Source organism: Battus philenor, unplaced genomic scaffold (assembly GCF_028537555.1).
Source record: "Battus philenor isolate CCGP_79_NKW_IND1 unplaced genomic scaffold, ilBatPhil1.0.hap1 SCAF_13, whole genome shotgun sequence".
Lineage (NCBI taxonomy): Eukaryota > Metazoa > Arthropoda > Insecta > Lepidoptera > Papilionidae > Battus > Battus philenor.
The window spans coordinates 9,836,167-9,860,191 of NW_027181675.1; the positions used below are offsets into that span (position 1 = coordinate 9,836,167).

The following is a 24,025-nucleotide window of genomic DNA, read 5'->3' on the forward strand; positions in this document are numbered from 1 at the left end:
TTTTCGTCAAGTGGAGATCATCTACGAAGTATTTTATAAAAAAAAAGAAATTCTATCTGCAAGAGGATTAACGGGCGTTCGTTAAGAAAAGGTTTGTATTCATACTATTATTCTCTTATATGAATAAAACTTATTCAGAATTTTTTTTTCGAAATAGAATTTACTTAGAATGGATTCTATTAAGTTACAACCACAAAAGGCAGATCAAACACAAAAGAGATCGGGAGAGACAGCTAGTGTTAAGAAAAGAAGATCTAAAATTTTTAAATTTTGAAAAATACTGTTTTATGAATATAAGAGTACAGTAAAAACGTTTTTATATGTTCTATTAATCGTTTTTTATAAATCAATACACCAAAAACGTACTATTTATTATAGAAAATCATTATATAATTACTCCTACCAGTAAGAACAATAAATATCCGGCCACGTCATCGACAGTAGCCAATGTGTTGTCTGGACTGCATCCTAAACTAAACACAATTAATCACTGCCACGTTGTACTGCAACTTGTCCATCTACTAATCAAACATCTAATTGTGACGATGTATGACTTAAATTACAATAGTCTATAGCCGAATGGTTGTAATTTCAAAATTGACAGAGCCGGCAGGCGTCTTAACATACGCGATGAAAATATCTTACAAAACAATCAATGAGAATGAGCCCGGTGGCATTCGAAATGTTGTAAAACTGAAGACAATGACGTTATAGAATTTGCAACCACCAATATCAAATTTAAAAGAATTATCTGTTGATATTATAGATAAAATATTCCAAGAAACTGAACGCGAGTAACGACTTAATGTAAGACGCCTGTGTATTTCGCAGTACTGAAAACATTTATTGCATTAAAAAATAAGCAAATATATATAGAGTTTGCATGAAATCAATTCTTTTATTTGGCATGCGATCATAAACCTATGCGTCTCGGGCTCAATAACCTCGAAATGATACTCGAAGGGGTTACTCACGTGTAATTTTAACTGCTTCTATTATTAAAAATTGCAACATTTATAGTTAACTATTGAACATATTTTTGAATAATAATCATTGTACGATGTGTTATAAAATAGAGAGTTCTTATAGTAGATAAAATAAATTAACATGTCTGCCGCCGCTCAGACGTTATAAACAAATGATTCACCCCAAGAGCTTGAATTAAAAGCAGATTTATTTACTCAATAGGGAGAACAATTAGATGCCTATAACAATGCAATTCAAACATGGATAATGAAATGTAAAATATTGTACCCGTTGATATATTAACTAAACTTGCTTGTTATCATTTTAAAGAATTTACCATTAAGTTTACAAATTGTTGTATGGATCCATTTGTGGTAGTCATGTTAGTACTCCAGGTTACGATACTGAAAATAGCTGATGTTGTCTTCTTTCCAGGACCTTTTTAGACCTTTTTTTAAAATGAAAACTTTGGTTACGCAATCCAAAACAAGTGTAAAGTATAAATAATTTTTCTAAACCTTACTTCCCAATTATTTATATTGTTTGTTTACTACATATGTTATATGAAAAAGGTTTTTTTACATCTATTTTCATTGTGAAAAGATCTTTTTTTAAAAGTCTATAGTCTTTGTAAAAGTTCTTTAAAGTTCTCAAACAATTTAAGTAATAGCTGAGAAGCAATCTACGTTTATTTACCTTAGCAAGCTCTAATAAAACGGGTACATAAAATTCAGAGCTCGAATCGGAATTCTAAAAATCAACGAATTTCTTTCTTCGGCCAATGCTTTAGCACCCAATCTTTAAATCTGTCCCTGTAAAAGCGATATTACTGTGACTGTTATACACGTTCAGTATTATCGAATTAACTCGCTATTGAATTTTCCTACCACCACCTCTACCTAAAAGAATCATCTACAGAAGGTATTAAGAATGCCAATTTTAAATAAGAATTTATTTACGACCACTTTCAAAATTAAAGTTTTGTGGAATTGAATTTTCCATGAGCGAATATAGCAATAAAAATACCGGGTAAAAAAATTGCATGCAGTCAATGGCAAGTAAGTACGTTTCAAAATTTAATAACATAACTTTGCAGTAATAAATTTGGTTGGGTATAAATTTTCATAAATTCTTTATTGCGTGTAACAAGTCTTAAATAAACTATCATAAACCTTCACTTACTAGAGAACGTACTGGGAATATAAAATGAAAAGAAGAGTTCTAGTACATTTAAAAGTTAATGCTCTAAGCTCGCAGGGGTTGCCGCATACTTTATGCGAACTTTTCGGAACTTCTCATTGCAGTTTTGACATAGAGGCCATGGTTATTATTTATCATATACATGGTTATTGTTTATTCATCTGATGACTGCATTTCTTCTAACCTTATGCGTTCACTTCTCGTGCGTTCTATCGTGTCCTATCTACGTTGTCTTGCACCACCAAGTAATCTATAGACTTTTCATTGTTATATGCGTTATGTTCTCTATATGCGTTCTTTATTATGGTTATCACATTTTATAGAGCGGTATTTATTGCTTTGAACTTTGCTTCAGCGCAAATATTTTAAAAGCAAATTATTTTTCTTTTAATGAAGATAAAACACCGTTTACCTAACAATCGTACTTAATAAATGATCTTAAATAAAATTGGGAAACGATAGTTTCAATAGTAATTATTTTCCCAGGTACTAGCATGTCATAAAAAATGTTTAACAACTCTTGTCAGTTGCTAATTATATTAAAAAATGAAACAGTAAAAGAAATCTTACATGTAAATTCTATACTATCACACTAAAGAAAGTTATTCCGATATCTATCTATTCCGATATGGAGATTTAGCTATTTATAAACCGATTTTAAATAGTGAAGATAGAAATGTAACCATTTGATTTATGTTTCAACTATAAGCCATATGTTCGCTCGTTTGAAGTGGTACAGAACAATGAGCAGTTTGATCAACACTCAAGAGTGTCATCTCTAGAGACCACCCAAGAATGGTTTATTTACTGTTGAACTTGTGTTATCTTTACTTTGATTACCATATGCTTATGTGATTTATTGAGAAAGTTACGAAATGTTTTCTAGTTTGTTACATTAATTATGTCATTGTTATACCTTGTATTATATATATATATATATATATATATATATATATTATATATATATCTCCTAATATTTATTATATTAATACCTTATTTTTACCTAAGAGGCGATAAAAAAAATCAGATATATGTGCAATTTCATATACCTCTTCTTTTCAGTTGATGGACGCCCATTACAAGGCATAGGCCTCTACCAAGATGGCGACGATGACCGGTCTTGTGCTGCCCGCATCCAGCGACTTCCGCGCCCTTAACTGTCGCTGGTCCACCTTGTGAGGGGCCTAACCACGCCGCATCTACCGGTTCGTGCTTGCCTCTCAAGAACCTTTCGGACCAACAGTCCGCCGTTACACAATTTGTTACACATGGAACTACAGAAACTATGAAGTGCAGTAGATGAGAAAAAAACGCGTGTGAATAATGTTATGTAACAACGAAAATAATTCAACGTTCTGTAAAAAAAGTCAGTAGTTAAAAACGAAGGCACGATTTTTCTATCGCGTTAATTGAGTATATAGTTGTATCTGTCATTTGTAAATGGAAAGAATATGAATGAATAATAAGAGAAAGGGAAAAATACAGTTTTAATCTTTTGTGACGACTTCTAAATTAACATAAAAATATTATTGTTTTATGGCTGAATGAAGAAAAACTTCGGATGTTCTGCGTTTTTAAAATTATACGTGCACTTTACGCGAAGCCATATCTCAGATTTTGTAAAGTTTACTTGTTGGAAACGCCTTGCTTATCTCTAATCTTTATAATTTATAGAAAATGATACACAACCAGTTCTTTTTTGATTTTGGTATACAAATACTAAAGATAGAAATTTTCTTAAATATCAAATTTACACAGTTGTTAATCAATCTTTTATCACCATGAGACTATGTTTTTCCACCATGAGGCCGTAATCTAAAAATGTTTCGCTTCCGTACCTCTACTGCCTTCGAGTATTTGATAAAAATCTCAACGTGTTCTTGTTTGAAAAACGCAATTATTTCAAATTGTGGCGCTTTAGAGATGTATAATATTACGCGGTTATAATCTTAGGTGTCCTGGGTGTTTTTCAGATATCCCGTAATTATTGAATTCTTTTTATAAAAAAAAATCACAACTGCAAATCTTAGGACGCTAAATCGTAGTAGGATTAATGAATGTAATTTAAAAACATCGACCATTCTTTAGTTACTAGGCAATAATAGTTGAAAAGCGTATTGAAATAAACACGAAAACAATTTCGTACAAATAAGTACAAACTTTTCATTTTCAATAGAATTGAAAACATTGTTCATTTTTATTCGTAGTTGTTTATAAAGGTTTTCGATTTTCTCATTATTTGTCTAGACACTGTGCAATAATAGTTTTTTTTTAACATCTTTTCTATTTTAAGAGTAACTACTTTATACCGAATACGTGTAATGCAAAATGTTGTTATTAAAGTAAACCTGTGATCTGTGCTATTGATTATGAATTAATAGGTATGTTGAAGCTAACTTTATAAGGCACACTTCAGAATTTTTTGTTCTATTATGCAATATTACATTTAATAAAAAGCACAAAAGCAATCACATGTAAGAATTATAGAATATTAATACGAAATTAAAAATGCTGCCTGTTTTAGAAGTCAAAAATAATACAAAACTTACTTTTCTAAAATATACAAATAGACGAATTGTCATGCAAAGTGCCCTTTGCTTTAGTATAAAAGAAACCTGAAATTTACAACAAGGCAATAAGTTATAAAAATGATAAGACAATATGATATCCAACATTAGAAATTTATATAGATATAGGTTTATTAATATAGGACCTGTAATGTCTTGGCGAATCATTAGTAAGCTCACAGTTGTATATCTAGCCAAGAAGATTATGATGAGGATTATTTTATGAAGTCAAATAAGAAATGTAGCGGATGGGCAAGTTGATGTGGCTTTAAGCAGGCCACATAGCACGCAGAACAGATGGCCGCTGGGACTTCAAACTTCAGGAGTGAAGACCGGAGCGCCAAGCGTGACAAGGTGACCACAAAAGATTTTGTTAAGTTCGGCGAAAGACGCCGGTCGCACTTCCAACCGGTCCTATCCGAAATCAACGGGAAAGCCCATGTCCATTAGTGGACGTACTATGGTTAAAACGATGAACCTATTATGTAAAACAAAAGGTTAGGATTAAAAAAAAATCTTAATAAAAGCAGACTTAAAACTCATCAATTATCCTATGAAAAGCAAGCTTTACCTTTTTTGTAGATCTTAATGACGATATCAAATACTTTGAAGTGAGCTGTAAGTCGATCCGTTGCAAATACGATACGAGAAAATAAACTCTGCGCTTAAAGGCAATAAGGGAGAATCTTCTGCGATCCTGTTATTATTGTATATTAGCCACATAGTGTAATTTCTGATTAAAGTTTATGTCCATCGCGCATTGTATAATTGAAGCAAGTTGTTGCATACACGCTACTGTCGACTGGTCACGAGAGTGAATTATCAGGAAATTTGCTCGGTTAAATAATAAACAGTGCTTACTAAGTTTTAATTAAAATTTATATCATTATATAAATTTAGTTTTTTTTTTATAATGTTGCTTTCAACCTAACCGTTGGCATTCGAATATTTTCTTATTATAACCAATAATTACTACAGAATTTATCAGTAAAGGAAATAACTCATTATTTATGTTTTCTTGGATATTTCTGTTAAACATATTGAACCATGGCTTTATCTTTTAATTAAAATAATGATAAAAGTGTAGGAATGTAAAGCTTATTTTGAATCCGCTCAAACACCATGAATACAAGACAGTTAAAGAAAATATTGTATTTCTATGCAGAAATATCCTTAATGAATTATTATTTTCAATTGATTTATGTATTTGATTATGCTTTCTGCAATTAAGAACATAAATAACATTCTATAAAGTATGTCAAAGCATAAATTATTACTTATAAAGATTACAATAATTTCTTATAATTACAGCGTTCAAAACCGTATGCTGTCACAATTCACTGGGGTCGATAGTACTTGGAACGTTATATTTATTGAAAAGTAAACCTTAGCCAGCTGGTTTAAGGTTCGATACAACTTCGATAGTTGTTGTGAAAACTCGTCAATGGACATTATGGGTTACATCCTGTGGTTTCAATTACAACGGGAGTGCAATACTCGTAGTTGATTGATACAAATATAGTTTGCATACAGTGCACTGGGGCACGGCGTGTACAAGTAAAGTTCGAGTGAATCAATACTTACACTACACTTTTTTAATACATATTATGTATCTCGGAAGTATAATATATCATTTATTTAAGGTTGACACTATGTTCGTTAAGTCACAATTGCATAATGAATAAGTGCATATGTTATATAGCAAATAATGATAAAAATATGAAGTGCATGGTCTCCACAGATTAACAATAAAACTGTTAATAAGATAATTATTAACAGTTACTTTTCAGCACTATAATATCTATTTACCTTTAACTATATCAAGGTGTCATAAATTGAGTTGTAAGACTGTCCACCGCTGAGCATGAGCTTCCCATCTCCAATAGAACCAATATCGAGGTGTAATTTATGTTAATTTCGATTTATTATAAATTTTACAAAGAATTTACATCTTATAAAAAATTATTTTGTATTTACTTCTAGAGATACAAGGTATTAATATGGAGTGCGTGGACAAAATTATAAATGAAAATATCTTTTCCTGACGCCCCAAATTCAAATATAAATAAATTTAGCAGTATTTTACAGGAACTTGCATTTTTTTCTTTCCAAAGATAGTTAAAAGTTCATGCAAAAATATTTAATTACTCTTCAATGTTTTAGTACTTTCGATAGAAAGGGCTTTTGAACGTTTAGAATTTTACAAAAACATGTGTTACTTTTAAAAAGTAGTGAAGAGTCGTAAACCATCTACGTTGCGACGTAGTCTGATTAATAAGATTACTGCAGGCGCCAGGTCTCGACCGTAAAACACACGTGCTTGGCATCACAGGCATAAAGCATGTACCTACCATGTGCACTCGATTATACTTAACGGCGATTTTATAACGTTACATTGAGGAGAGCATTACTAATCACAGGTGTAACTTATTCTTTAAATTTTTTTTACGTTTATATTACTGAGTAAGTCTCGCGATCAAAATGTGTTAAACATCATCAATAGTAGTAATAAAAAAAATTACCTTATGACTGTTTGTTCAGGGTATCAGAAGAAATACTTTTCACAGCATATTGTCTAATCGCGTTTCAAATTTAAGAGTAATTTTATTAGAGTAATGATTTTTTGACGACTTGCATATGTGATAAAAAGAAGAAGACTGAGCAGACAAAACGTTAAAAGTATAATACGATACATTTGTAAGTGTTACATAGATACTTGTTAGATACCGTTACAATAGAACTCAAAAGTCAGCGGGTCCTAGCCAACAAAGAAGGTTTGATGTTTATCGAACACTGTATGGATTCGAAGGAAATTTATTTAAATTTAAATTCATACATGTTCTAAAGAAAACAATTTTAGACTGAAGTTTATACATATACTTAGCATGCGCTTATATTATACTAACAATAAAAACTTTTTCATGTAACGGTAGAAAATCAAAACAAAAAGTTCATGTATGTAATTCATCAGGGACTGGGACGCTGGTAAACATAACAAACATTATATTCGTCGCTTTCTGTATTCTTCTGTTTTGTTTGTTGACATTTACGACGGTAGTTTGTTGTGCCTAATCCTACTGAAAAGGACTTTTATGTGTTTTTTCAGAGAGCTTCCAATACATTAGTGAAGACAATGAAAATGATCTGGCAAATGGACATTTTCTTTAACTTCAGTCACGTATACAGAGTGATGTGTATATAATTATATTTACAAAACAATCAGGATAAACATTCATTGTTGAAGGAATAGTCCTTTAAATAATGTTATTTTCTTTGTCAACACTTCGAGTCCTTTTTTATATTTGTAATAGTATCGCTAAGTTTATTCACACAAGTTATTTATCAGATAAGAACTCTGTAACCCTGCTATTTAATACAACTTTTACAGAAAGCGAGTTCACAACTGAAATTAAATATCGTAAATGTTCACTTAAACATAGATAAATAAATAGACTAATATGAATAGAATAACAAATATACTTGTAAAAATTGTCTACATATCACCTGTAACTTACAACCGATATATAAAAAAACATCAATCAATATATTATTTTATACTCTGTCCCGTTTTGTTTTCTGTTGTGTTTACTATTGCAATTTATTTCGAAATTATAATTATGTGTACTTTGTAATTAGCGTAATGTATTTATTAATGTTTATTTTCTGTTATATATTGTAGGCTGTGAGTGTGTTCTCATAATAAATAAATAAAAAGCTGAAAATACAAAAAATAAATAACAAAAAATTTGATAGATAACTACAGCCGTTAACATTCATAAATAACGAGGTACTAAAATTTTAATAGAGATCGATTAAATCACATAATGTCAGTCTAATAAACAAGGCATTCACCCGAGATGGCAGCACTGGCCCAATAGCCGATTGATTTGCCGGACGACTGAGCGCAATCAATCACGGTACGCCGATTGGGATGACTATTATTGATAAAACAATGGTCCATCGTATATATACAGCGGACTACCGCATCCCCGGTGACGTATATTAACATGAAGTTGCTTCTATAGGCTTAGTATAGATTGCTATGCAACAATTCAGAGGTTTAGAATATAATAGAGAATATTTTGTTATCTACATGACAAAGCTAAAAAATATGAATGGTTAACCTGTATTTAAAAGGCCACTACTATTTTAACGGCCACGCTAACAGATAAATTGCATCACTGTACCCATTACTATTAGGGAAATTTCATCAATTCATCAAAAAATCATCAAAACTTTGAAAAATATTTTTTTTTCTACACTGAATTTATAAACATGTTCATTAAGAACAAAGACGATACTTTAACACTGTTAACGTAAAAATCGTAAAATCTTTGAAACATTTGACTGCCACGTTCTTGCGCCCGTTTCCCAATTGCTTGCTTTTAATAATTTTCACATCACAATAATTTTATCTAGTTCTCTCCCAGTCGTCATAAAGAAATTACTCCATCTCTACTAATAAAACATTACGATCGTAAAAGCAAATTGAACAAACGTATGTAATTTATTCAAGTATACGAACATATCTAGGCGGAGTCACGGCAATAAACACACTCCCTTAGTTCTCATACTACTTGCAACAAATATTGTTTATTTGGTTAAATGGACATAGGCATTTAGGGTATAACTAGGTCATCAACCTATTGAGTAGCTAATAAAGCAATTAGAAGGTCAATGTATTGAATTAAACGCCATCCCGTAATAATTCAATAATTACATTCGAAATGTTTACTTTGAATCCTCCTTTTTTAAATAGTTTCGTAATAATAATATAAATAATAGTCTAATTTTTATTATTTTGATAAATTTAGTTATTATAATTATACGTTCCTAGTCTGGTTAAGGCGTTTAATTAGCAGTTTAGTTCATTTTGTGTAATTTTCACTTTAATTTTTATGCTAAATTTGCATCGTTGTATTGTGTGTAATAAATAAATTGTTGTTATTATAAATGTTGAAAAGAAAAATTTAAAACTGGATGAGTCGCAGGGGTCTATTTAAACTAAAACAGAGCTTTCTATGGTGATTAACAAATGCTGTGGGCCCGTCAACACGTACAGCTTCAGGAGATCTGACAAAGCGTTATGACAAAGCGTTAAAAGAATTTTCCCTAACTCTGTTTACATAATCTAAGGTCAGGAGTTTTATCGGGGGCCCCAGCTCGAGTTTGTTATAATGTTTTTTTTTTTCAGTACTGGGAGGCTATGAAGTTACTAGATCGTATAGATCAAGAACACCCAAGTGTGGTCTGTAATGAAACTCAAAATGCATATAGTTTTCCTACCCGAGCGCCTGAGAGAGTCAAATCAATTTGTTGCTATTATCAAAACATATGTTACAGAAATCAGGTTACTACCTAAAGTCATGGCAGTTCAACACGTGATTTTGTAAATTTTATTAAAAACAATTGTATTTCTTAACATGTAAGCTTTATGTTTTGCTCAAGTATACTTCTTTATCCGGGACGCGACTGAACTTTCAACGGCACACATTTAGTAAAACAGGTTATATGTGATTTTGTAAAATGATTCATACTTCATTCAGTTCACGCTTTTCGAGGTCTTATGTACACTATTTTGTAATAAAGTTTCCAATTTCTTAATATATTATTACTTCATATAGGTTAATAAATGAAATTATTTCGAAATGTTTGTGTTAAAGAGTACAGACTCTTTAGGAACCCATAGCCTCCAATGCGTTAAAAATTTAGGACGTGAAAGGTTAGCCTATAGGCTTATTAAATAAGGCAACAGAATGGTTACTAATGCCATGTAATACTTAGGGACGGTTGACTCCATCTCCTTGGTCTATCCATTGGCTTATATCGACCTTTTGCAAGCAACTATTTTCCGATATAAAAATTGGAGAAGCGACATAGTTTCACTTATTTAATACATTTTCGTACATTTATATATTTATACAGAGAAATTTAGTCAGTATTGAGTTCAATTAAGAATCAAAAATTTTATTAGCTTACAAATTTTTCCATAACTGAAACACGCTGCCAAGCATCTTCACAGATACACCCCTATTATTTCTTCTCATAGGGTAATAACCGATATGTCTGAGAAAGCCTAGAGCAGGTTAGCGAATGTTGTCGATGTCATACAAATTTCGGATTCGTAAACTTAGAAAATGTTGCTATTGTCGAAAATTTTTCCCCACAGTTCCCAAGTTCTTTAATTGAACCCACAACTTTCGATCGTAAGTTGTGGTTTAAGCTAGTGTAGTTTTTGTTTGTTTAGGCTACCAACGATAGAAATCATCGAAAAGTATACAAATATTTTTTTTTTACATTTAGATATATATGGTAATTTACGTAAAAACAATTTGTCCTGTACTAAATGTATTTGCGATATATACTCAATAGTAGATATTGCTTACATTATTCTACAAATATATGTTAATGGTTATAACATACATTATTTTTGAAGATTAAAATAAAACGTGTAACAGTACGCACAGCAAATAAACGATGCCATTGACAATAAAAGAACCGTAATAGGTTATTTTACGCATCACTGGCCACAGGCCAAAGAGCGATTTGAATCTTTAAACCCCTCCCGCTGACGAATTGGTCATATAATGTGCCTCTCCTCGCTGTCAAGAACACAAAACAGTTTATTAAGCGAATTTTATACCAAAATGAAACGAGGTAATTTCAAAAAATGGTACAGACTGAAAATAAATAATTAACTTGTCCACAATGTATTATTATTCAGAGAACGTTGAAGAAAACTTATATGGAAGTACAAGCATATCCTTCGCAGGTTTTTGATTTTACACTCAAATCTAATCAATCAAAAGACAGTAGCTATTAAAATAGTTTTATCAACACAAAAATATATTTTTAAGGCGGTGAATGTATGTAGGTGGAATAAAAAAGTTTCACGTAAAATATAACAAAAAATTTTACGAAATAACTGATAATTGCTAAAAAGTATAACTATCATCTTCATAGTCTGTCAGCACAATAACTTTGTTGTGGTAAACTGGTTCAAATAACTAACGTACTTTTAATTTGATAAAAAATGTACATTTTTTTTTTAAATTGCGTAACCAATAATTATTACACAGTTCAATGTTTATTATATCCCAAATAAACTTTAGATCAGCTGAGCCGTTCAAAGGTCAGTTCCTGTGTCGATGACCTCGTCAATCGATTGCGCTTCCCGCCATGGTATCATGAGCCCTCCATTGAATATTATTGACGTACTATTCCCCTACTACTAAGTTCGAAATGCATTTTAACGAAAAAATATTTTTCCATGTGTCTTTCGGAACATGATGTTGATAAATACTGTAACATTAATAAGATATATCTTTTTGTAACATTACACGGTTACACTTTACCACCAATACGTAATAATATCGACATTTTCCAATAAACACGTTTTTTATTATGACAAATATTTTTTAACACTTTAGTGTTAATATTATATACCAAATTACGTCTGCTTCGTAGTGATCTTGAAGAAAATGGCCTCGTATTGAATATCCCAATATATGAAACTTACACCCATGGTTTTAAATCGTATTGGTTTTATATCGCATGTCAGCTATTTTAATTATTCGATATTTAAGGCAATAGTGGACAGCATGATAAATGTTAAATGACAAGACAAAAAAAATGATTTTTTTAAAACGCTCTTAGTTACCACATGAAAGATTATGTACAGTGCTATAATAAATTAAGATTAACGCATCTGGGAGAAACTTTTTCTTTACTTATACCTATTCAAAATTCCACCAAATCTAGTCATCGAACCTGGTATACGAAATTAATATTTTTGATAAACCGGAACCAAAGTATGCCACCGTCTCTTTCATAGTTAGAAACTCGGGGTTCGTTTGCTATTAACATCAGCTTGGGGTAGCTTTGACATTTACAAATATTATACGACAGTTCCTTAGGGTGACAATATTAGTTTCGTGTTTATTTCTTGTCATGTTAAAATTTTTACTTTGGTTTCAAACAGCCTCTCTTCTAGAAGATACGTAATTCATCACGTAGGCACAGTTTTCAGATTATTTCTAAAAATGTCTTTTCTTATGTAGGTATTTACATGTGCTTAAGAATTGTCGATTATTTTAAAATTATAATTACTGAACTACCACCGGCTCGTAATGCGGATCTGTTCAAAAAATCCGACCAGAAACTCAACCATGTTTTTTTTAATGAAAATTAACGATTTTGATGTGTACTTATAATATCAATCATATAAATGTGTCAATAAAACAAGATCGACACATTTCTTTCAACTAAAAACTTTTGAATGCTATAATAAGATCCATATAATAATAAAAAATATTTTTTTTTCTAAATTTAATAAGAAAAGGGAGTACTAAGATATCTTGTCGGACTCTATACCATATGCATACACTCATACCCATGATGTTTGTTTTGACATTGTCTGTGAACAGTAGTGATGTTAAAGAATCGTCATATATTATGCATTTGACAGGAGTCGAACCTACGATTGTAAAATCTACTGCTGGACAGGCCTAATTTTTCTTATTACATTAATTCTCTTTGTTACATCTTTAAGGTTTTATTCGGTTTAATAAAACAATTTTAAACAAAACCACAACGAAATGTCCCGAAAAATTGAGAAGTCATTTTTGGTAACAGCTTATTGCTTCTCGCAACGAAACCGTAAAAATAATTTTCATTTTGTCGCTGTTTGCTTTTGGATTCTTTGTATTATAAGCGTACTTTGGTTTTATTTATGCAAAGCTAAAAGGAGATAAAAACACAAACGAAAAAACAAATATTTCATGAAAACACAAATATTAGTATTTCATGCATAAGCTGCATACTTGGTACAGACTTCCTCGTTGTTTTGACAATATTTTTATTTTATCTTCTCGAAAAAAGTTAGTACTAGCAATTGAATATAAACACTAGCGTTAAATCATCGATTATTTATTAGGCAGCACAGGGAATACGCGAAATGCAGTCCACGTACTATCTGTCTTATTGGTAATCTACAAGGGAGGCCTATGTCCAGCTGTGGCCATTCCACGGTTAGCCGTAATGATGATGATAATAATTCGTTTTAGATTAGAGTTCATATTCAAGAAGTTACCCTATTATTAGTATTAATTGAGCCTGTACACACACACTATTTACTTTTATTTTATTGAGGAAAAAGTTTCTTCACAATTCATACGGAAATTCTAGACATATTTTTTCACAGCATATTTATTTATTGCATATTTATATTAAATTATAGTATATTTTTGTAGAATTTTGTAAAAAATACGTTTTAAACAGTTAACTTTTAACGTTACATGTATTATTATCACTAAATATAAAACATAACTTGATATAAAACATGAATAACACATAATACAGTGTCGCTCAATTACAATGAAAAACTAACTTTTCCGGGTTTCGACTAGTTTGATTAAAATACTTGGCTAGAAGCAAACAAGAAAAAAAGCAAGTCCATACATCAAAAGTTATTTATTGTTTTGTTTGGACAGTTGGCACTCACACATGTAATATATTGTAATACTATATTATATATATACATAATATTAAATATATACATAAAATTATTAGTACAAGAAAATTAACATAATAATAGTAAAGAAAAAACAAATCGCTATTTATATAAGATAGTATTACAATAAATTACATGTGTGAGTGCCAACTGTATATATATATATATATATATATATATATGTATATATATACACAATATATATATATATATGTATATATATACATATATATATATATATTGTGTGTGCATGTGCGCGTATGTGTGTATGCGCGTGTGTGTACGCGTGTGTTTGTGTGCGTAGGCATATGTGTGTGTGTGTGTGTGTATGTATGTAAAATAGGACTAAATACATAAATACAGCTTTAACAATAAATTCCTAATAGTTTTTATTATCCCCACGTTTACCATTTACCTATACGTTATCAAAGTTATAATATATTTACACTAAAACATGTAATCTTTGCACTAACTTAATAAGGTAATCTTATTTATTTAAATTTATTTCTATTTAATTCGTCCTAAAACGATAAAATTATTGTTGTTATTTTAAATCTTACTTTGACTTTGTACGACAAGATATGCATTTTTTAACATCGTATGTATTTCGATGCATGCATTTAAAACTATGCCTGCGAGGACCACTCAGCCCCATAAAAAATTATCTGTTTACTCCATATTTTATTTCTACTTAATTATAGTTGTAGATATTTTTCATTATCTAAAGTTAAAATAACATTTAAAAATACAATCTGTTTCTTTCCATTACAATAATAATATCATTTTAAAAATATGAATAACTATTAATTTACTTTTACTATTCGTTTTTTTAAACCCTATTGAACTGTAAACGTGTATAATATGCCAGGGATCAGCTGTTCTGCGGGTCACGCCCTCTGTTGAGCGAGAGTGACCGTTATGTTTATTTATAGTCCGGTTCAGACGGCACAGGTAGTTTTGCTCGCTCACACCCTCATTCTAAACTTAGCCGCCAGATTTAATTATTTTCTAACAAATTGCTACATGACTTCGCAGAAAGTGAAAATATAGACGCAAACGCTGTCCTTGAATAAGTCAATCGTTGTGTTATGTACACGGCGTCTGATGACAGATTTATGTTTATAAATACGATTTTTTTATGAAGTTATAAACATGTTATATACGTATGTATGTATGTTTAAGTATGTATGTCTATGTATGTTTATGTATATTTATGTTCATTTGTTTGTGAATATGTATTTTTTTGTACACGTGAACTACCCTTTATAAATACTATTATCTTTTCCTTACTATGGTTGTCTGTAAGAGATTGCCTTGTGTGATAAGACCGCCCATTGTACTTTTCTGTATATTATTGTATCTGTATATTATGTATCTTATCGTGTACAATAAAGAATATTAAATAAATAAATAAATAAAATAAAAATAAACAGTCCCTTTGACAATTTTTGCATGCATGTGCCCGGCCCACTTCTTTTTGGGTGTCTTACCCACGACGTTTTCGAATGCAGTCTCAGTTTTGGCATCTTAAAAACGTGTTTCGCATAGTTAGTCTTTTATTTTTGTGAATAAATATTATTGCATGGTGTAAGGTCGAAGCTAGAATCATGATCTTTTACCATGCAATTAACCTAATAAGTCCACATTTGCCATAGTAAAATATTCGGCTGTTAGTTTGACCGAGTACGCTGAATGCTGCGCAGACGTTGTTCTTGAAGTTTGTGGAAAACAACTCTCAAACGAATACTCGCTATAATAAGGTTTTTATATTTTTTAAAAACAATTATTGTACAGTTTTATTTATATAAACAGTACACTGTTACAGAAATTCCATGCTTTCTTAATACAAATTTCATACATCATCTACATACGTCCTCTGTTGGATAAAAACTTTTATATATATAATTTTTATCCATTAAGTGATATATAAAAAGTGTGTCTAGAACATATGGTCTCTTACAAAAATAAAAATTTTAGCTTAAAAATATGTACGCAGTTTCCAACCTAGCAAATGAAAAATATCTAAAATAATTCTAGATATATTTTAAAACAATTTAAATCTTTTTTGTAAACTACATAGATATTCTTACTTAATTTCAAACTTCGAAACTTTCTAGTTTCAGAGTATCGTGTCAGTACATAGTGTATAGTGGAAATCTAATATACTGTTACATCTAGAATATTTTATAAAGACCAACATAAGACAATACACTTTTGTTCTATTATATTAAATTAATTATTATGGGTCATGAAATACAATAAATTACTGATTTAATGTATTTGCTTAACCAAGTTATTCTTGAATAAAACTGTAGAAACTTTGTAAAATACTAATCAAGAAAGGCAACAATCGTCTTTGTGATAAATTATGCAAAAAGTGTCCCGTCAAGACTGAACTTAGAAGTCTAGTCGCTTGCTACTAGCGTTAACAACTTTATTAAACTTTGACCATATCCGTTAATTTCTCAAGTGCAATATATATACTGCGAGACGCGTCCAATTTAAGTAAAAGTTTCAAAGCTAATTTCTTATTATATGAGATATATTTTAATTAAAATTTTATGAGTATTCTTGGTAGGTAATAATATGGTTTTATTAATAACATCTAATTCTATTTTCTTAGTAACGTATTAAAAGTTGTGTAGATAAGTGTGTAAAAAAATCGTAAAAGCAGTAATAATGATCTATATCACATAAGTACTAACAGAACGAAAATAATTTCTTCAATAAAAAAAATTTAGTGTACTAAGTGTTAAAATTCAATCGCTTGGTACATAAAATATAAAAATACTAGTTAAAATTAGGAATAAAATCAATGTTCTTAATAAAAAACGTGCAGGTTTACTGAGTACTGCATCAAAAATGCTATCATTAGTAGATACGTCAGATATGCAGATATCTAACAAAACAGGGAATGAAAAACTTTGTTTTCCCCCAATTACATGTTATTGTTTTATATATGTGGTTCTGTAAGCCCTTTAAAAAAGCATAATAAAATCCATGATTCATTTTAAAACAACAAAAAAATCATATAAAAAAGAGTTAGGTGTATAAATAACATTTATTAGAAACTTTTGAACATAATCTCTAACTTCGTCGGACGATCCAACACATACGAAAACTAGTAAATCCGCAGTAACATACATCGACTGTCGACGAAGTAATCTCTAACAAATAGATCAAGGCGTTCATAGAATCCTCTCGGGCGCCTTTGTGTCCGAGAGCTATAGAGCTTCGATACTTTAAAAGAGTTCTTAGGGTAGGCGCCGGCTGCGTCCAGCTACGTCAAACCCGCGGAATCATCAGATGCCATTTGGGCAAGAGCGACAATCCGGTCCAAAAAAAAAGACTATAGATTCCTTGTATTTTCTTAGATGTTCAACGACCTTCTTATATTATTGTAACGAATGAAACATGTACTTTGTTATATAATAGTAAACAAATAGTAATAATAACCTTAGCGATATTTTTAATAAGAAAACCAAATTATTAATTATTTATGACAAGATTAATAAATTAGAAGTTTTAACTAAATTATAAGCCGTTCGCATAAATTAAACTATTAAAGCACATGGATGCTAACTTAAGTACTAACTTAATTAAATATCAAAAGGTATATAACGGTAATTTAAACGACACTTATCGGCGACCTTAATTTATATATAACTTTATACCATAAATATTGATGAGGAAACGTAACATTATGAAATACGTTCAAAGGCAACGCTACCGAGAAATAAACTTGACCATATAGAACGAATGTTAACGAGAATGCTGTTTGCACTTTTAAGGGTTCCCGGCCGATACGACAACGATACAGGCGTACACCTAGAGCAAGCATTACTTCCAAAACTGGTTAGACGGTTTTCGCCTTTTTTACGAACTCAATGCAGCCCATAGTAGATTGCGAGATTACGCTATATCGTCGATGACTGGCGCCGTTATTGTACCGAGTTAAAGAAACCTGACGACTGTGACAGCACGCGGAGAACGCCCGACACTTTTATGACAAAAAACTTATAAAAATATCACAAAAACGTAACCGATTCCGACGTCACTTAACTTTTATGTGTCGACGTGACAAAGCGACGTTTATGTTTAAAATAAAAAAGATTGCTATTCCCCGTACTCACTAGGGTCATGTACTGTAACAGCTTACACGTGATATCGTGGAAATATGTTCTAAATATAAATTGCTAAGTACATAAAATTGGTATTACTCTGGATTTTTACATGAGTTTTGAAAAAATGAATTTATGTTACACCCGGATCTTACTTTCGTGTCTTATCTTATTGTAATTATAAAGAACAATATGATTATAGCAAATAAATAATCCAACACCAAACCAATTTGTAATTAACCGTGTACATATAAAAGCAATATAAAGTTAATGATCAATAAAAAATAATTATTAAAATAAGTTGAAAATGTAATATAACTTAACAAGAAAATGTTAAAAGTAATTAATTTATAAAAGTTTCGGTTAAAATATGACTACAATAGAACAATTGGGGTACATTACCAAAATGAAGGTTATCTATGCAAATGCTATTTATGGTTAAGTTTAACTTTACCAATTAATTCAAAAGAGATAGAGCGTTTCGTGGTTAAATTAGTTAACTGCTAATGAGTTTCGATTAAACTACACGCGATTTAGTTGTCGGTGTCGAGCATGCTTTTAAGAAATTAGCTGAAAATTTATTGCTCACTTTCTTAGAGACTATCGAATAAAATTATTGTAATTACTTTTGAATAATTATTGAAAAGCAATAGAAAATTTCGATTTTAATTTCCCTACACCATAGGTATTACAAACGGAAACGGTGCTGGCAGGCCGGTACCCCATGGTTTTATAAACCTATCCAAATTTATAAATATATTGATATATACGCAACGAAGAACATTTTGGAGGATTTTACATTGACAAAAAAACAAACATATAGACAAAATAATTGTCTTGACTTCTAACGGAACATATATAATTCCTTCTATGAGTGAAAGGTATACTTGTCATTTTAGCTAGTGAATTACGGATCCTCTATCCCTGAGTCAAACTTAGCTGTAACAGTCCTAACTAACAGCATGAACATCAAATTCAACCATATATATATACTTGTCGGTGATATTTTCAGTTTTTTTTATAGAAAGATATAAATATTTATTTTTATGAAGACGCTACACCTATTAATGCAATTTAAGGTAAATTGAAATTTATTTTAAGAGTGATAAAGCACCCGCAAACTAAAGTTTAGAATATTTGAAATAATAAATTTAAATTAATGCGCTATGATAAATTTTGTATTGGTTTTGAATTTACAGAGAAAGACATGATCCACGTTTGGAATCTGATAAAATCTCCTAGACATAAAGTTGATTACCAACCACTGCTGTTAGTCCGGACGGATACTGCGTGACTCACCGGAACATCGCACCGAACATCGCATCGTCCGGACCTCACGTGCGCCCCCTGCATGCTCGTTGTTGAATACTGATTATGTAGATTCGCTGTTTCATTGTAGTATATTTAAATTTATTAACAATTTTTATTTATAGCAATGTAGATCGTCTACTGATTAATTGACTATGTTTAATCGTTTTTCGATTCATTATTATACATATATATACATATAGATATACATATAGATTACATTAGATATACATATAGATTCATTATTATACATATATATACATATATTTGGTAAATGATAATCTAATTTTAAAACACGTAGTACTAATTTATTCGATTATGCTACATTTTAAATATTTTTTTTTCTACTATGAAATATAAACTAATTAAATGACTTCATCTCCTTAGAATTATCTATTAATAAATTATTTAATATAGATTAAGTATTCTATTGTGTGATACTGAAACCACTATACCGCGGCTTAGGTAATTGTGGCAAAGTGGACAGAAGGAAAAACGCATAAGCACCGCCGACGCGAGTGTTGATGGCGGGATGACGGCACGGAGCGGTCGATACCCCCCTCCGACTTACCGCGGACTTACCTAAGGCGTGGTATAGTGATTTCAGAAGCACTATTATATGAAAAATATAATATATTACTACTCAAATGTACACAACACGTTTCTTCTTTTTAATAGTAGTCACCATAAAGAATAAAAGTTAATTTATTAAATTATGAATTACTCTTATAAATGTCACGTCAATTATTTTATATCAAGATTGCAAGTTAGACAGTGCGATCCGAGGTAGTGTTTTTCAAAAACATAGTAGCTTGCTATGGCACAGATATACGAGTATATAAAAAATACTCTTAAAATTGTTGCGAAGTCCATTTTTTAAAACATCTTCTTCAAAGAGCGTAAGGAACGTTAGTTCGATAAGAAAAAAAAAGAAAACAGGTAAAATTAAATGAACTGATATTATCTGTAAAATAATTAACTTCAATAAAAACTAAAAATGCGTTTTAGAATATAATAAAAGAAATATTGTGTGATAAGCATTACATTGAAAAATAATCAAATTGTTATTAAAGTGTTGCAGTGTATGAAAAAGAATATTATTTTTTATTTGTTCGTTGTTCATTATTAAGGATTTCAATAAATAAATGAAATGATTACTCTTCTTTATCTTTTATTTTTTTATTGGTCAATTATTTTTTGACAGTTTGTTGTTGACACAGTTCATAATAAAAGTCAACGTTAATCCGAAACAATAGTGTTTGTTAGCACGAGGAGACTTGTGCATACAATACGCTTTTAACTGCACGTCTGTCTGCAGTGCTATATTTGTACCATGGGACAGTTTCCGGTTCAAGAATACCGATGTTCCGCGGAGTCTGCTAACTGAATATATTCAAAATAATAACCTTTATATCATCATTATTACAAGTGCTATCTAGATGTAGTCACGTATTTGTAGATGTTATGGTAAAACTTGCCAAGAAGCCATATCAAACCACATAAAAATTCAAGCAAATGTTATAAAAATAGCAAAAAAACATTATAAATTTACATTATAAAAAATTAAATGTGTTTAATTATTTTTTTATCATATTTATAAAATTTATAACCAAAATTCACAACAAATGCCGCCAGGTGAATAGTATAAATATACAACAACTAAAAAAAGACTGTATTTTGTTAAATAACTATATTTTTTATACGACTGTTACAACTATAAATACAAGGCGATTGGTTATAAGTGTAAAGGAGTATATGTATAGTTGGTTCGATGTCAATTAATATAAGGTAGTCCCTTCACAAAAATCAATAGTATCAACTAATAAACAGCCTCATGATAACATAGTACGTAAATGCTTTTTTAAATTTTGGTTTACTCACTTTGTACTGCCATTTCAGAGTGATACTTAAATTGAGTTTGAAATAGGTGTACAAGCTTTGAATATTTTTGCTGAGCTTTAAATTTACACTCTTATAGCTTTACACTTACAATCGATCTTTATAAAATGTAGCGCTGTATATAGGTTGTTGTATTTCGTGAAATAAAAATACTTTTTATATGATTATTTAAATTTAAATATATTTCATCTTTGGTAACTTATAAATGCTCTGATTGAAGTTACAAATACATGAAAAGACCGCAATTAACAATTCAGTTATGATTCGCAATTATTAATAAAGTCAACTAAACAATTTTGACGTTTACGGACAAGTATGAATGTATGAAGGTGAATGTGAATTTCACGGAATTACATGGATAAGCTTATCGCAGTCTGCAATCTTCAGTCGACGGCTAACGTGCATTAATTACTGCTACATTTGGGGCAAGTTTAATTTCATAAATGTAAAAACGTCATGCTGTGGAGAAACTATTATTTATTACACAGGTCAACGGCCGATTTGGGAGGTGGATTAGTGTATGATTCGTACTTTATAAATTATCTCTACCACACAAGTCCCAATCCTGTGAAATAGCAGTATGGAGAGGCCCGAGGTAAAACTCCCTCGGTTGCCCTCAAGCTGCGCTAGCTTAAAAGCGGTCTAAGGCAAAGCGCTCTCTGTGCCCTGTCACCACAAACCCCCGGGATCTGCAAATGTCACTTGGTTAGCAGTGAAAGTCCAGTCAAAAAATCAAATTATACAAGTATAATAATCCGACGTTAGGAACTGATCCTGGGCCAAGGTAAGCCATTTCAAGCATTCAAGACTAAATACTTATTTAACAAATTGAATAAAAAATAATTTCTATAAATTTTTCTTTAATTTTTACAAAAGATACATCATTAGTTAACTTACATCCATAACTTTTATCATGGCCTCTTTTTAATTTTTAACATTATTTCGTGTCAGTGGGGCATTGACATATTGATTTGACATTTGGTAAAAAATTATAACCATTAGGATAGGTCCGTAGGCCGATAGGATAATGCCGAAACAGAAATACAGTACAGCGCGAGATCAAAGCGTTGTCATTGTAGGTGGAACACTGATAGGCGTGACAGTAATAATTTGGGTCAATGACGCCGGCACACTAATTTTATAGCGAGCAAATTTTTCGCTCTTTTTGCATAAATTATTCGTTTGGCATAATTTTTCTCACGTAGTAATATAATGTTCGTTTAGTAAGCACATCGTTTTACAAAAGTACTCAATTTAAAAATTCTTTATTCAATGTCAAGGTGAGTACCACTTAATCGAATGATAAATGCCTCAGATCTGATAAAGACAGGCGAGGAAGCTCAACGAGACTACATATTTACCTAACTATTCTTTTAAACAATATAAAATTACGTGTATAAGTTAATTATTTAGTAGCACACAAACATTCTTTGAGCAATCCAATGAAATTGTAAAAGCACAAAACAAAGGGTACTGTTTTAAACTACATTTGAGGTTATCTTTTTTAATTTATTTTCGACGTTTACAGCAATAAGAAACAGAAGTAAAGTATGTACACTAAGAGTGATGCTGCAAGGCGCCGACACTCTTGTCTGTATTTTTAGAAAACTCTTTAGGGAATAGGCTAATAAGTAACTAGAATAATATGCCGTCAGTTGTTTATTGTTAAAGACCGATGTGGGCACGAGGTCAACTTAAGAAAACTCGTTAACAAATAAAAAGAAGCAATTAAAATTTATTATTTTGAAGACAGTAATAAATGGATAAATTCGAACACGGGTTCAACAGCCCGGCTAGCTCAGTCGGTAGAGCATGAGACTCTTAATCTCAGGGTCGTGGGTTCGAGCCCCACGTTGGGCGACATAATGTTTTGTAATTAAAAAAAAAAAACAATTTTCTCTTTTTGTTTTGTATCTATTAATATCGATTATTTTTTGAAAAAATATTCTACGCCTTTTCCATGTTATATGTAATTTATGAATTATTTGTTTATCTTTATTGTACACAAAAATTACATTTAAAGCACACTTAGACGAATATGTAACATGTAGAATATGTCATGGCTAATTATATATTTTCTGGGTTAACAAACATATTTAAAGATATCAATGTCGTAATCTAGTGAACGGGTTTTAATTTGTTTTCAGTTTTTCGTGAACAAATATTGTTAATCTCCCAGGATGATTATTTTTAATAACTAAACAATAACATTACGATATTTTGGTTAGTAGAGTGTTGAAGTAGTTAAGAATTACTAGGATTATTAAACGTACTATTTTATGGAGCAAGAAAAAAGGTGTAGTGCCGTATCTATTGTAATAAAATAGATTTTAGTTCACTAAGGAGTATTTCGTTTCTTTGTGAAAAAACAAGCGCTGGCTTTGAAATTAGTTTTTCGGCCTGACAGTGACCGACATAGACACGTGTAGTTGTCTTGTTCTTAAAACGTGCTG

General features: G+C 30.7%; 1 protein-coding gene and 1 non-coding gene across 3 annotated transcripts in view; one reads left to right on the top strand and one right to left on the bottom strand.

Annotated features, from left to right (window-relative positions):
• Mmp2 (Matrix metalloproteinase 2) overlaps positions 1–24,025 on the bottom strand; it is a 199,107-nt gene that overhangs the window by 141,060 nt on the left and 34,022 nt on the right. The gene's annotated exons all lie outside the window — the stretch shown is intronic.
• On the top strand, positions 23,360–23,432 carry TRNAK-CUU (transfer RNA lysine (anticodon CUU)). Its single transcript has one exon. It is a non-coding gene; the product is annotated as a tRNA-Lys (tRNA).